This window comes from Lepisosteus oculatus, chromosome 12 (assembly GCF_040954835.1).
Source record: "Lepisosteus oculatus isolate fLepOcu1 chromosome 12, fLepOcu1.hap2, whole genome shotgun sequence".
Classification (NCBI taxonomy): Eukaryota; Metazoa; Chordata; class Actinopteri; order Semionotiformes; family Lepisosteidae; genus Lepisosteus; species Lepisosteus oculatus.
Window position 1 is genome coordinate 20,366,851 of NC_090707.1, and position 13,947 is coordinate 20,380,797.

Below are 13,947 nucleotides of genomic sequence, written 5' to 3' on the forward strand. Positions count from 1 at the left end.
TTGCAGCCTTGCCACACCGAGCAATATGCATCAACTGTGGTACAACTTCATTTTTTGACAAGATTTCTGGTATTGGAAAATTTGTGTCGAATCGTGTTCACTTTGATTATGGTATCAGAGTTAAATAGGTTAAGAGTCAGGAAAACCTAATAAATGTTACTTACACCTGTTAAAATGGCAGTGCATTCAATGCCAAATGCAAAAGATTGACACATTTAACCACTTTCTTTCAATCCTTTGCTTTTCAGGGATTTGGACAACATTCCCGTTTAGGGCAAGGCAGTACATAGACCCATATAGGCAAGAAAAAAAAAGTGCAGAGAACATTAAAATAACACGTTTCCTAAATTTCACTTCTGTCCTAAAACACAGCCATGCCATCAAACATCTTCTATGTTTTCTAATAACACTAACCCTAACCCTAGCTCAGGGTTTGGGTAGTTAGGGTTAGGGTTCAGATTTTCCTCAATGCAACTTAACACTCATTTTAGCAGAAAATATAACTCAGGGCATCAAAATATTACACCGAAAAGACTTTGCCGCCTTGCCACACCGAGCAATATGCATCAACTGTGGTACAACTTCATTTTTTGACAAGATTTCTGGTATTGGAAATTTGTGTCGAATCGTGCTCTCCATGAGAATGGCATCAGCGTAAAATAGGTTTAGAGACAGGAAAACCCAATAAATGTTACCTACACCTGTTAAAATGGCAGTAAATTCAATGACAAATGCATCAGATTGACACATTTAACCACTTTCTTTCAATCCTTTGCTTTTCAGGGATTTGGACAACATTCCCATTTAGGGCAAGGCAGTACATAGACCCATATAGGCAAGAAAAAAAAAGTGCAGAGAACATTAAAATAACACGTTTCCTAAATTTCACTTCTGTCCTAAAACACAGCCATGCCATCAAACATCTTCTATGTTTTCTAATAACACTAACCCTAACCCTAGCTCAGGGTTTGGGTAGTTAGGGTTAGGGTTCAGATTTTCTTCACTGCAACTTAACACTCATTTTAGCAGAAAATATAACTCAGGGCATCAAAATATTAATCCGAAAAGACTTTGCAGCCTTGCCACACCGAGCAATATGCATCAACTGTGGTACAACTTCATTTTTTGACAAGATTTCTGGTATTGGAAAATTTGTGTCGAATCGTGTTCTCCTTGATTATGGTATCAGAGTTAAATAGGTTAAGAGTCAGGAAAACCTAATAAATGTTACTTACACCTGTTAAAATGGCAGTGCATTCAATGCCAAATGCAACAGATTGACACATTTAACCACTTTCTTTCAATCCTTTGCTTTTCAGGGATTTGGACAACATTCCCGTTTAGGGCAAGGCAGTACATAGACCCATATAGGCAAGAAAAAAAAAGTGCAGAGAACATTAAAATAACACGTTTCCTAAATTTCACTTCTGTCCTAAAACACAGCCATGCCATCAAACATCTTCTATGTTTTCTAATAACACTAACCCTAACCCTAGCTCAGGGTTTGGGTAGTTAGGGTTAGGGTTCAGATTTTCCTCAATGCAACTTAACACTCATTTTAGCAGAAAATATAACTCAGGGCATCAAAATATTAGACCGAAAAGACTTTGCAGCCTTGCCACACCGAGCAATATGCATCAACTGTGGTACAACTTCATTTTTTGACAAGATTTCTGGTATTGGAAATTTGTGTCGAATCGTGCTCTCCATGAGAATGGCATCAGCGTAAAATAGGTTTAGAGACAGGAAAACCCAATAAATGTTACCTACACCTGTTAAAATGGCAGTGCATTCAATGCCAAATGCAACAGATTGACACATTTAACCACTTTCTTTCAATCCTTTGCTTTTCAGGAATGTGGACAACATTCCCATTTAGGGCAAAGCAGTACATAGACCCATATAGGCAAGAAAAAAAAAGTGCAGAGAACATTAAAATAACACGTTTCCTAAATTTCACTTCTGTCCTAAAACACAGCCATGCCATCAAACATCTTCTATGTTTTCTAATAACACTAACCCTAACCCTAGCTCAGGGTTTGGGTAGTTAGGGTTAGGGTTCAGATTTTCTTCACTGCAACCTAACACTCATTTAAGCAGAAAATATAACTCAGGGCATCAAAATATTAATCCGAAAAGACTTTGCAGCCTTGCCACACCGAGCAATATGCATCAACTGTGGTACAACTTCATTTTTTGACAAGATTTCTGGTATTGGAAAATTTGTGTCGAATCGTGCTCTCCTTGATTATGGTATCAGCGTTAAATAGGTTAAGAGTCAGGAAAACCTAATAAATGTTACTTACACCTGTTAAAATGGCAGTGTATTCAATGCCAAATGCAACAGATTGACCTATTAAACCACTTTCTTTCAATCCTTTGCTTTTCAGGGATTTGGACAACATTCCCATTTAGGGCAAGGCAGTACATAGACCCATATAGGCAAGAAAAAAAAAGTGCAGAGAACATTAAAATAACACGTTTCCTAAATTTCACTTCTGTCCTAAAACACAGCCATGCCATCAAACATCTTCTATGTTTTCTAATAACACTAACCCTAACCCTAGCTCAGGGTTTGGGTAGTTAGGGTTAGGGTTCAGATTTTCTTCACTGCAACCTAACACTCATTTAAGCAGAAAATATAACTCAGGGCATCAAAATATTAGTCTGAAAAGACTTTGCAGCCTTGCCACACCGAGCAAAATGCATCAACTGTGGTACAACTTCATTTTTTGACAAGAATTCTGGTATTGGAAATTTGTGTCGAATCGCGCTCTCCATGAGAATGGTATCAGCGTAAAATAGGTTTAGAGACAGGAAAACCCAATAAATGTTACCTACACCTGTTAAAATGGCAGTACATTCAATGCCAAATGCATCAGATTGACACATTTAACCACTTTCTTTCAATCCTTTGCTTTTCAGGGATTTGGACAACATTCCCATTTAGGGCAAGGCAGTACATAGACCCATATAGGCAAGAAAAAAAAAGTGCAGAGAACATTAAAATAACACGTTTCCTAAATTTCACTTCTGTCCTAAAACACAGCCATGCCATCAAACATCTTCTATGTTTTCTAATAACACTAACCCTAACCCTAGCTCAGGGTTTGGGTAGTTAGGGTTAGGGTTCAGATTTTCTTCACTGCAACTTAACACTCATTTTAGCAGAAAATATAACTCAGGGCATCAAAATATTAATCCGAAAAGACTTTGCAGCCTTGCCACACCGAGCAATATGCATCAACTGTGGTACAACTTCATTTTTTGACAAGATTTCTGGTATTGGAAAATTTGTGTCGAATCGTGCTCTCCTTGATTATGGTATCAGCGTTAAATATGTTAAGAGTCAGGAAAACCTAATAAATTTTACTTACACCTGTTAAAATGGCAGTGTATTCAATGCCAAATGCAACAGATTGACACATTTAACCACTTTCTTTCAATCCTTTGCTTTTCAGGGATTTGGACAACATTCCCATTTAGGGCAAGGCAGTACATAGACCCATATAGGCAAGAAAAAAAAAGTGCAGAGAACATTAAAATAACACGTTTCCTAAATTTCACTTCTGTCCTAAAACACAGCCATGCCATCAAACATCTTCTATGTTTTCTAATAACACTAACCCTAACCCTAGCTCAGGGTTTGGGTAGTTAGGGTTAGGGTTCAGATTTTCCTCAATGCAACTTAACACTCATTTTAGCAGAAAATATAACTCAGGGCATCAAAATATTAGTCCGAAAAGACTTTGCAGCCTTGCCACACCGAGCAATATGCATCAACTGTGGTACAACTTCATTTTTTGACAAGATTTCTGGTATTGGAAATTTGTGTCGAATCGTGCTCTCCATGAGAATGGTATCAGCGTAAAATAGGTTTAGAGACAGGAAAACCCAATAAATGTTACCTACACCTGTTAAAATGGCAGTACATTCAATGCCAAATGCATCAGATTGACACATTTAACCACTTTCTTTCAATCCTTTGCTTTTCAGGGATTTGGACAACATTCCCATTTAGGGCAAGGCAGTACATAGACCCATATAGGCAAGAAAAAAAAAAGTGCAGAGAACATTAAAATAACACGTTTCCTAAATTTCACTTCTGTCCTAAAACACAGCCATGCCATCAAACATCTTCTATGTTTTCTAATAACACTAACCCTAACCCTAGCTCAGGGTTTGGGTAGTTAGGGTTAGGGCTCAGATTTTCTTCACTGCAACTTAACACTCATTTTAGCAGAAAATATAACTCAGGGCATCAAAATATTAATCCGAAAAGACTTTGCAGCCTTGCCACACCGAGCAATATGCATCAACTGTGGTACAACTTCATTTTTTGACAAGATTTCTGGTATTGGAAAATTTGTGTCGAATCGTGCTCTCCTTGATTATGGTATCAGCGTTAAATAGGTTAAGAGTCAGGAAAACCCAATAAATGTTACCTACACCTGTTAAAATGGCAGTATATTCAATGCCAAATGCAACAGATTGACCTATTAAACCACTTTCTTTCAATCCTTTGCTTTTCAGGGATGTGGACAACATTCCCATTTAGGGCAAGGCAGTACATAGACCCATATAGGCAAGAAAAAAAAAAGTGCAGAGAACATTAAAATAACACGTTTCCTAAATTTCACTTCTGTCCTAAAACACAGCCATGCCATCAAACGTCTTCTATGTTTTCTAATAACACTAACCCTAACCCTAGCTCAGGGTTTGGGTAGTTAGGGTTAGGGTTCAGATTTTCTTCACTGCAACCTAACACTCATTTAAGCAGAAAATATAACTCAGGGCAACAAAAAATTAGTCCGAAAAGACTTTGCAGCCTTGCCACACCGAGCAAAATGCATCAACTGTGGTACAGCTTCATTTTTTGACAAGATTTCTGGTATTGGAAAATTTGTGTCGAATCGTGCTCTCCATGAGAATGGTATCAGCGTAAAATAGGTTTAGAGACAGGAAAACCCAATAAATGTTACCTACACCTGTTAAAATGGCAGTGCATTCAATGCCAAATGCATCAGATTGACACATTTAACCACTTTCTTTCAATCCTTTGCTTTTCAGGGATTTGGACAACATTCCCATTTAGGGCAAGGCAGTACATAGACCCATATAGGCAAGAAAAAAAAGTGCAGAGAACATTAAAATAACACATTTCCTAAATTTCACTTCTGTCCTAAAACACAGCCATGCCATCAAACATCTTCTATGTTTTCTAATAACACTAACCCTAACCCTAGCTCAGGGTTTGGGTAGTTAGGGTTAGGGCTCAGATTTTCTTCACTGCAACTTAACACTCATTTTAGCAGAAAATATAACTCAGGGCATCAAAATATTAATCCGAAAAGACTTTGCAGCCTTGCCACACCGAGCAATATGCATCAACTGTGGTACAACTTCATTTTTTGACAAGATTTCTGGTATTGGAAAATTTGTGTCGAATCGTGCTCTCCTTGATTATGGTATCAGCGTTAAATAGGTTAAGAGTCAGGAAAACCCAATAAATGTTACCTACACCTGTTAAAATGGCAGTGCATTCAATGCCAAATGCAACAGATTGACACATTTAACCACTTTCTTTCAATCCTTTGCTTTTCAGGGATGTGGACAACATTCCCATTTAGGGCAAAGCAGTACATAGACCCATATAGGCAAGAAAAAAAAAGTGCAGAGAACATTAAAATAACACGTTTCCTAAATTTCACTTCTGTCCTAAAACACAGCCATGCCATCAAACATCTTCTATGTTTTCTAATAACACTAACCCTAACCCTAGCTCAGGGTTTGGGTAGTTAGGGTTAGGGTTCAGATTTTCTTCACTGCAACCTAACACTCATTTAAGCAGAAAATATAACTCAGGGCAACAAAAAATTAGTCCGAAAAGACTTTGCAGCCTTGCCACACCGAGCAACATGCATCAACTGTGGTACAACTTCATTTTTTGACAAGATTTCTGGTATTGGAAAATTTGTGTCGAATCGTGCTCTCCATGAGAATGGTATCAGCGTAAAATAGGTTTAGAGACAGGAAAACCCAATAAATGTTACCTACACCTGTTAAAATGGCAGTGTATTCAATGCCAAATGCAACAGATTGACACATTTAACCACTTTCTTTCAATCCTTTGCTTTTCAGGGATTTGGACAACATTCCCGTTTAGGGCAAGGCAGTACATAGACCCATATAGGCAAGAAAAAAAAGTGCAGAGAACATTAAAATAACACATTTCCTAAATTTCACTTCTGTCCTAAAACACAGCCATGCCATCAAACATCTTCTATGTTTTCTAATAACACTAACCCTAACCCTAGCTCAGGGTTTGGGTAGTTAGGGTTAGGGCTCAGATTTTCTTCACTGCAACTTAACACTCATTTTAGCAGAAAATATAACTCAGGGCATCAAAATATTAATCCGAAAAGACTTTGCAGCCTTGCCACACCGAGCAATATGCATCAACTGTGGTACAACTTCATTTTTTGACAAGATTTCTGGTATTGGAAAATTTGTGTCGAATCGTGCTCTCCTTGATTATGGTATCAGCGTTAAATAGGTTAAGAGTCAGGAAAACCCAATAAATGTTACCTACACCTGTTAAAATGGCAGTGCATTCAATGCCAAATGCAACAGATTGACACATTTAACCACTTTCTTTCAATCCTTTGCTTTTCAGGGATGTGGACAACATTCCCATTTAGGGCAAAGCAGTACATAGACCCATATAGGCAAGAAAAAAAAAGTGCAGAGAACATTAAAATAACACGTTTCCTAAATTTCACTTCTGTCCTAAAACACAGCCATGCCATCAAACATCTTCTATGTTTTCTAATAACACTAACCCTAACCCTAGCTCAGGGTTTGGGTAGTTAGGGTTAGGGTTCAGATTTTCTTCACTGCAACCTAACACTCATTTAAGCAGAAAATATAACTCAGGGCAACAAAAAATTAGTCCGAAAAGACTTTGCAGCCTTGCCACACCGAGCAACATGCATCAACTGTGGTACAACTTCATTTTTTGACAAGATTTCTGGTATTGGAAATTTGTGTCGAATCGTGCTCTCCATGAGAATGGTATCAGCGTAAAATAGGTTTAGAGACAGGAAAACCCAATAAATGTTACCTACACCTGTTAAAATGGCAGTACATTCAATGCCAAATGCATCAGATTGACACATTTAACCACTTTCTTTCAATCCTTTGCTTTTCAGGGATTTGGACAACATTCCCATTTAGGGCAAGGCAGTACATAGACCCATATAGGCAAGAAAAAAAAAGTGCAGAGAACATTAAAATAACACGTTTCCTAAATTTCACTTCTGTCCTAAAACACAGCCATGCCATCAAACATCTTCTATGTTTTCTAATAACACTAACCCTAACCCTAGCTCAGGGTTTGGGTAGTTAGGGTTAGGGTTCAGATTTTCTTCACTGCAACTTAACACTCATTTTAGCAGAAAATATAACTCAGGGCATCAAAATATTAATCCGAAAAGACTTTGCAGCCTTGCCACACCGAGCAATATGCATCAACTGTGGTACAACTTCATTTTTTGACAAGATTTCTGGTATTGGAAAATTTGTGTCGAATCGTGCTCTCCTTGATTATGGTATCAGCGTTAAATAGGTTAAGAGTCAGGAAAACCTAATAAATGTTACTTACACCTGTTAAAATGGCAGTATATTCAATGCCAAATGCAACAGATTGACCTATTAAACCACTTTCTTTCAATCCTTTGCTTTTCAGGGATGTGGACAACATTCCCATTTAGGGCAAGGCAGTACATAGACCCATATAGGCAAGAAAAAAAAAAGTGCAGAGAACATTAAAATAACACGTTTCCTAAATTTCACTTCTGTCCTAAAACACAGCCATGCCATCAAACGTCTTCTATGTTTTCTAATAACACTAACCCTAACCCTAGCTCAGGGTTTGGGTAGTTAGGGTTAGGGTTCAGATTTTCTTCACTGCAACCTAACACTCATTTAAGCAGAAAATATAACTCAGGGCAACAAAAAATTAGTCCGAAAAGACTTTGCAGCCTTGCCACACCGAGCAAAATGCATCAACTGTGGTACAGCTTCATTTTTTGACAAGATTTCTGGTATTGGAAAATTTGTGTCGAATCGTGCTCTCCATGAGAATGGTATCAGCGTAAAATAGGTTTAGAGACAGGAAAACCCAATAAATGTTACCTACACCTGTTAAAATGGCAGTGCATTCAATGCCAAATGCAACAGATTGACACATTTAACCACTTTCTTTCAATCCTTTGCTTTTCAGGGATTTGGACAACATTCCCATTTAGGGCAAGGCAGTACATAGACCCATATAGGCAAGAAAAAAAAAGTGCAGAGAACATTAAAATAACACGTTTCCTAAATTTCACTTCTGTCCTAAAACACAGCCATGCCATCAAACATCTTCTATGTTTTCTAATAACACTAACCCTAACCCTAGCTCAGGGTTTGGGTAGTTAGGGTTAGGGTTCAGATTTTCTTCACTGCAACTTAACACTCATTTTAGCAGAAAATATAACTCAGGGCATCAAAATATTAATCCGAAAAGACTTTGCAGCCTTGCCACACCGAGCAATATGCATCAACTGTGGTACAACTTCATTTTTTGACAAGATTTCTGGTATTGGAAAATTTGTGTCGAATCGTGCTCTCCTTGATTATGGTATCAGCGTTAAATAGGTTAAGAGTCAGGAAAACCTAATAAATGTTACTTACACCTGTTAAAATGGCAGTGTATTCAATGCCAAATGCAACAGATTGACACATTTAACCACTTTCTTTCAATCCTTTGCTTTTCAGGGATTTGGACAACATTCCCGTTTAGGGCAAGGCAGTACATAGACCCATATAGGCAAGAAAAAAAAGTGCAGAGAACATTAAAATAACACATTTCCTAAATTTCACTTCTGTCCTAAAACACAGCCATGCCATCAAACATCTTCTATGTTTTCTAATAACACTAACCCTAACCCTAGCTCAGGGTTTGGGTAGTTAGGGTTAGGGCTCAGATTTTCTTCACTGCAACTTAACACTCATTTTAGCAGAAAATATAACTCAGGGCATCAAAATATTAATCCGAAAAGACTTTGCAGCCTTGCCACACCGAGCAATATGCATCAACTGTGGTACAACTTCATTTTTTGACAAGATTTCTGGTATTGGAAAATTTGTGTCGAATCGTGCTCTCCTTGATTATGGTATCAGCGTTAAATAGGTTAAGAGTCAGGAAAACCCAATAAATGTTACCTACACCTGTTAAAATGGCAGTGCATTCAATGCCAAATGCAACAGATTGACACATTTAACCACTTTCTTTCAATCCTTTGCTTTTCAGGGATGTGGACAACATTCCCATTTAGGGCAAAGCAGTACATAGACCCATATAGGCAAGAAAAAAAAAGTGCAGAGAACATTAAAATAACACGTTTCCTAAATTTCACTTCTGTCCTAAAACACAGCCATGCCATCAAACATCTTCTATGTTTTCTAATAACACTAACCCTAACCCTAGCTCAGGGTTTGGGTAGTTAGGGTTAGGGTTCAGATTTTCTTCACTGCAACCTAACACTCATTTAAGCAGAAAATATAACTCAGGGCAACAAAAAATTAGTCCGAAAAGACTTTGCAGCCTTGCCACACCGAGCAATATGCATCAACTGTGGTACAACTTCATTTTTTGACAAGATTTCTGGTATTGGAAATTTGTGTCGAATCGTGCTCTCCATGAGAATGGTATCAGCGTAAAATAGGTTTAGAGACAGGAAAACCCAATAAATGTTACCTACACCTGTTAAAATGGCAGTGCATTCAATGCCAAATGCATCAGATTGACACATTTAACCACTTTCTTTCAATCCTTTGCTTTTCAGGGATTTGGACAACATTCCCATTTAGGGCAAGGCAGTACATAGACCCATATAGGCAAGAAAAAAAAGTGCAGAGAACATTAAAATAACACATTTCCTAAATTTCACTTCTGTCCTAAAACACAGCCATGCCATCAAACATCTTCTATGTTTTCTAATAACACTAACCCTAACCCTAGCTCAGGGTTTGGGTAGTTAGGGTTAGGGTTCAGATTTTCTTCACTGCAACTTAACACTCATTTTAGCAGAAAATATAACTCAGGGCATCAAAATATTAATCCGAAAAGACTTTGCAGCCTTGCCACACCGAGCAATATGCATCAACTGTGGTACAACTTCATTTTTTGACAAGATTTCTGGTATTGGAAAATTTGTGTCGAATCGTGTTCTCCTTGATTATGGTATCAGAGTTAAATAGGTTAAGAGTCAGGAAAACCTAATAAATGTTACTTACACCTGTTAAAATGGCAGTGCATTCAATGCCAAATGCAACAGATTGACACATTTAACCACTTTCTTTCAATCCTTTGCTTTTCAGGGATTTGGACAACATTCCCGTTTAGGGCAAGGCAGTACATAGACCCATATAGGCAAGAAAAAAAAAGTGCAGAGAACATTAAAATAACACGTTTCCTAAATTTCACTTCTGTCCTAAAACACAGCCATGCCATCAAACATCTTCTATGTTTTCTAATAACACTAACCCTAACCCTAGCTCAGGGTTTGGGTAGTTAGGGTTAGGGTTCAGATTTTCCTCAATGCAACTTAACACTCATTTTAGCAGAAAATATAACTCAGGGCATCAAAATATTAGACCGAAAAGACTTTGCAGCCTTGCCACACCGAGCAATATGCATCAACTGTGGTACAACTTCATTTTTTGACAAGATTTCTGGTATTGGAAATTTGTGTCGAATCGTGCTCTCCATGAGAATGGCATCAGCGTAAAATAGGTTTAGAGACAGGAAAACCCAATAAATGTTACCTACACCTGTTAAAATGGCAGTGCATTCAATGCCAAATGCAACAGATTGACACATTTAACCACTTTCTTTCAATCCTTTGCTTTTCAGGGATGTGGACAACATTCCCATTTAGGGCAAAGCAGTACATAGACCCATATAGGCAAGAAAAAAAAAGTGCAGAGAACATTAAAATAACACGTTTCCTAAATTTCACTTCTGTCCTAAAACACAGCCATGCCATCAAACATCTTCTATGTTTTCTAATAACACTAACCCTAACCCTAGCTCAGGGTTTGGGTAGTTAGGGTTAGGGTTCAGATTTTCTTCACTGCAACTTAACACTCATTTTAGCAGAAAATATAACTCAGGGCATCAAAATATTAATCCGAAAAGACTTTGCAGCCTTGCCACACCGAGCAATATGCATCAACTGTGGTACAACTTCATTTTTTGACAAGATTTCTGGTATTGGAAAATTTGTGTCGAATCGTGCTCTCCTTGATTATGGTATCAGCGTTAAATAGGTTAAGAGTCAGGAAAACCTAATAAATGTTACTTACACCTGTTAAAATGGCAGTGTATTCAATGCCAAATGCAACAGATTGACACATTTAACCACTTTCTTTCAATCCTTTGCTTTTCAGGGATTTGGACAACATTCCCGTTTAGGGCAAGGCAGTACATAGACCCATATAGGCAAGAAAAAAAAGTGCAGAGAACATTAAAATAACACGTTTCCTAAATTTAACTTCTGTCCTAAAACACAGCTATGCCATCAAACATCTTCTATGTTTTCTAATAACACTAACCCTATTCCTAGCTCAGGGTTTGGGTAGTTAGGGTTAGGGTTCAGATTTTCCTCAATGCAACTTAACACTCATTTTAGCAGAAAATATAACTCAGGGCATCAAAATATTAGTCCGAAAAGACTTTGCAGCCTTGCCACACCGAGCAATATGCATCAACTGTGGTACAACTTCATTTTTTGACAAGATTTCTGGTATTGGAAAATTTGTGTCGAATCGTGCTCTCCTTGATTATGGTATCAGCGTTAAATAGGTTAAGAGTCAGGAAAACCTAATAAATGTTACTTACACCTGTTAAAATGGCAGTATATTCAATGCCAAATGCAACAGATTGACCTATTAAACCACTTTCTTTCAATCCTTTGCTTTTCAGGGATGTGGACAACATTCCCATTTAGGGCAAGGCAGTACATAGACCCATATAGGCAAGAAAAAAAAAAGTGCAGAGAACATTAAAATAACACGTTTCCTAAATTTCACTTCTGTCCTAAAACACAGCCATGCCATCAAACGTCTTCTATGTTTTCTAATAACACTAACCCTAACCCTAGCTCAGGGTTTGGGTAGTTAGGGTTAGGGTTCAGATTTTCTTCACTGCAACCTAACACTCATTTAAGCAGAAAATATAACTCAGGGCAACAAAAAATTAGTCCGAAAAGACTTTGCAGCCTTGCCACACCGAGCAAAATGCATCAAGTGTGGTACAGCTTCATTTTTTGACAAGATTTCTGGTATTGGAAAATTTGTGTCGAATCGTGCTCTCCATGAGAATGGTATCAGCGTAAAATAGGTTTAGAGACAGGAAAACCCAATAAATGTTACCTACACCTGTTAAAATGGCAGTGCATTCAATGCCAAATGCATAAGATTGACACATTTAACCACTTTCTTTCAATCCTTTGCTTTTCAGGGATTTGGACAACATTCCCATTTAGGGCAAGGCAGTACATAGACCCATATAGGCAAGAAAAAAAAGTGCAGAGAACATTAAAATAACACGTTTCCTAAATTTCACTTCTGTCCTAAAACACAGCCATGCCATCAAACATCTTCTATGTTTTCTAATAACACTAACCCTAACCCTAGCTCAGGGTTTGGGTAGTTAGGGTTAGGGTTCAGATTTTCTTCACTGCAACCTAACACTCATTTAAGCAGAAAATATAACTCAGGGCAACAAAAAATTAGTCCGAAAAGACTTTGCAGCCTTGCCACACCGAGCAAAATGCATCAACTGTGGTACAGCTTCATTTTTTGACAAGATTTCTGGTATTGGAAAATTTGTGTCGAATCGTGCTCTCCATGAAAATGGTATCAGCGTTAAATAGGTTAAGAGTCAGGAAAACCCAATAAATGTTACCTACACCTGTTAAAATGGCAGTGCATTCAATGCCAAATGCAACAGATTGACACATTTAACCACTTTCTTTCAATCCTTTGCTTTTTAGGGATGTGGACAACATTCCCATTTAGGGCAAAGCAGTACATAGACCCATATAGGCAAGAAAAAAAAAGTGCAGAGAACATTAAAATAACACGTTTCCTAAATTTCACTTCTGTCCTAAAACACAGCCATGCCATCAAACATCTTCTATGTTTTCTAATAACACTAACCCTAACCCTAGCTCAGGTTTGGGTAGTTAGGGTTAGGGTTCAGATTTTCTTCACTGCAACCTAACACTCATTTAAGCAGAAAATATAACTCAGGGCATCAAAATATTAGTCTGAAAAGACTTTGCAGCCTTGCCACACCGAGCAAAATGCATCAACTGTGGTACAGCTTCATTTTTTGACAAGATTTCTGGTATTGGAAAATTTGTGTCGAATCGTGCTCTCCATGAGAATGGTATCAGCGTAAAATAGGTTTAGAGACAGGAAAACCCAATAAATGTTACCTACACCTGTTAAAATGGCAGTGCATTCAATGCCATATGCATCAGATTGACACATTTAACCACTTTCTTTCAATCCTTTGCTTTTCAGGGATTTGGACAACATTCCCATTTAGGGCAAGGCAGTACATAGACCCATATAAGCAAGAAAAAAAAGTGCAGAGAACATTAAAATAACACATTTCCAAAATTTCACTTCTGTCCTAAAACACAGCCATGCCATCAAACATCTTCTATGTTTTCTAATAACACTAACCCTAACCCTAGCTCAGGGTTTGGGTAGTTAGGGTTAGGGTTCAGATTTTCTTCACTGCAACTTAACACTCATTTTAGCAGAAAATATAACTCAGGGCATCAAAATATTAATCCGAAAAGACTTTTCAGCCTTGCCACACCGAGC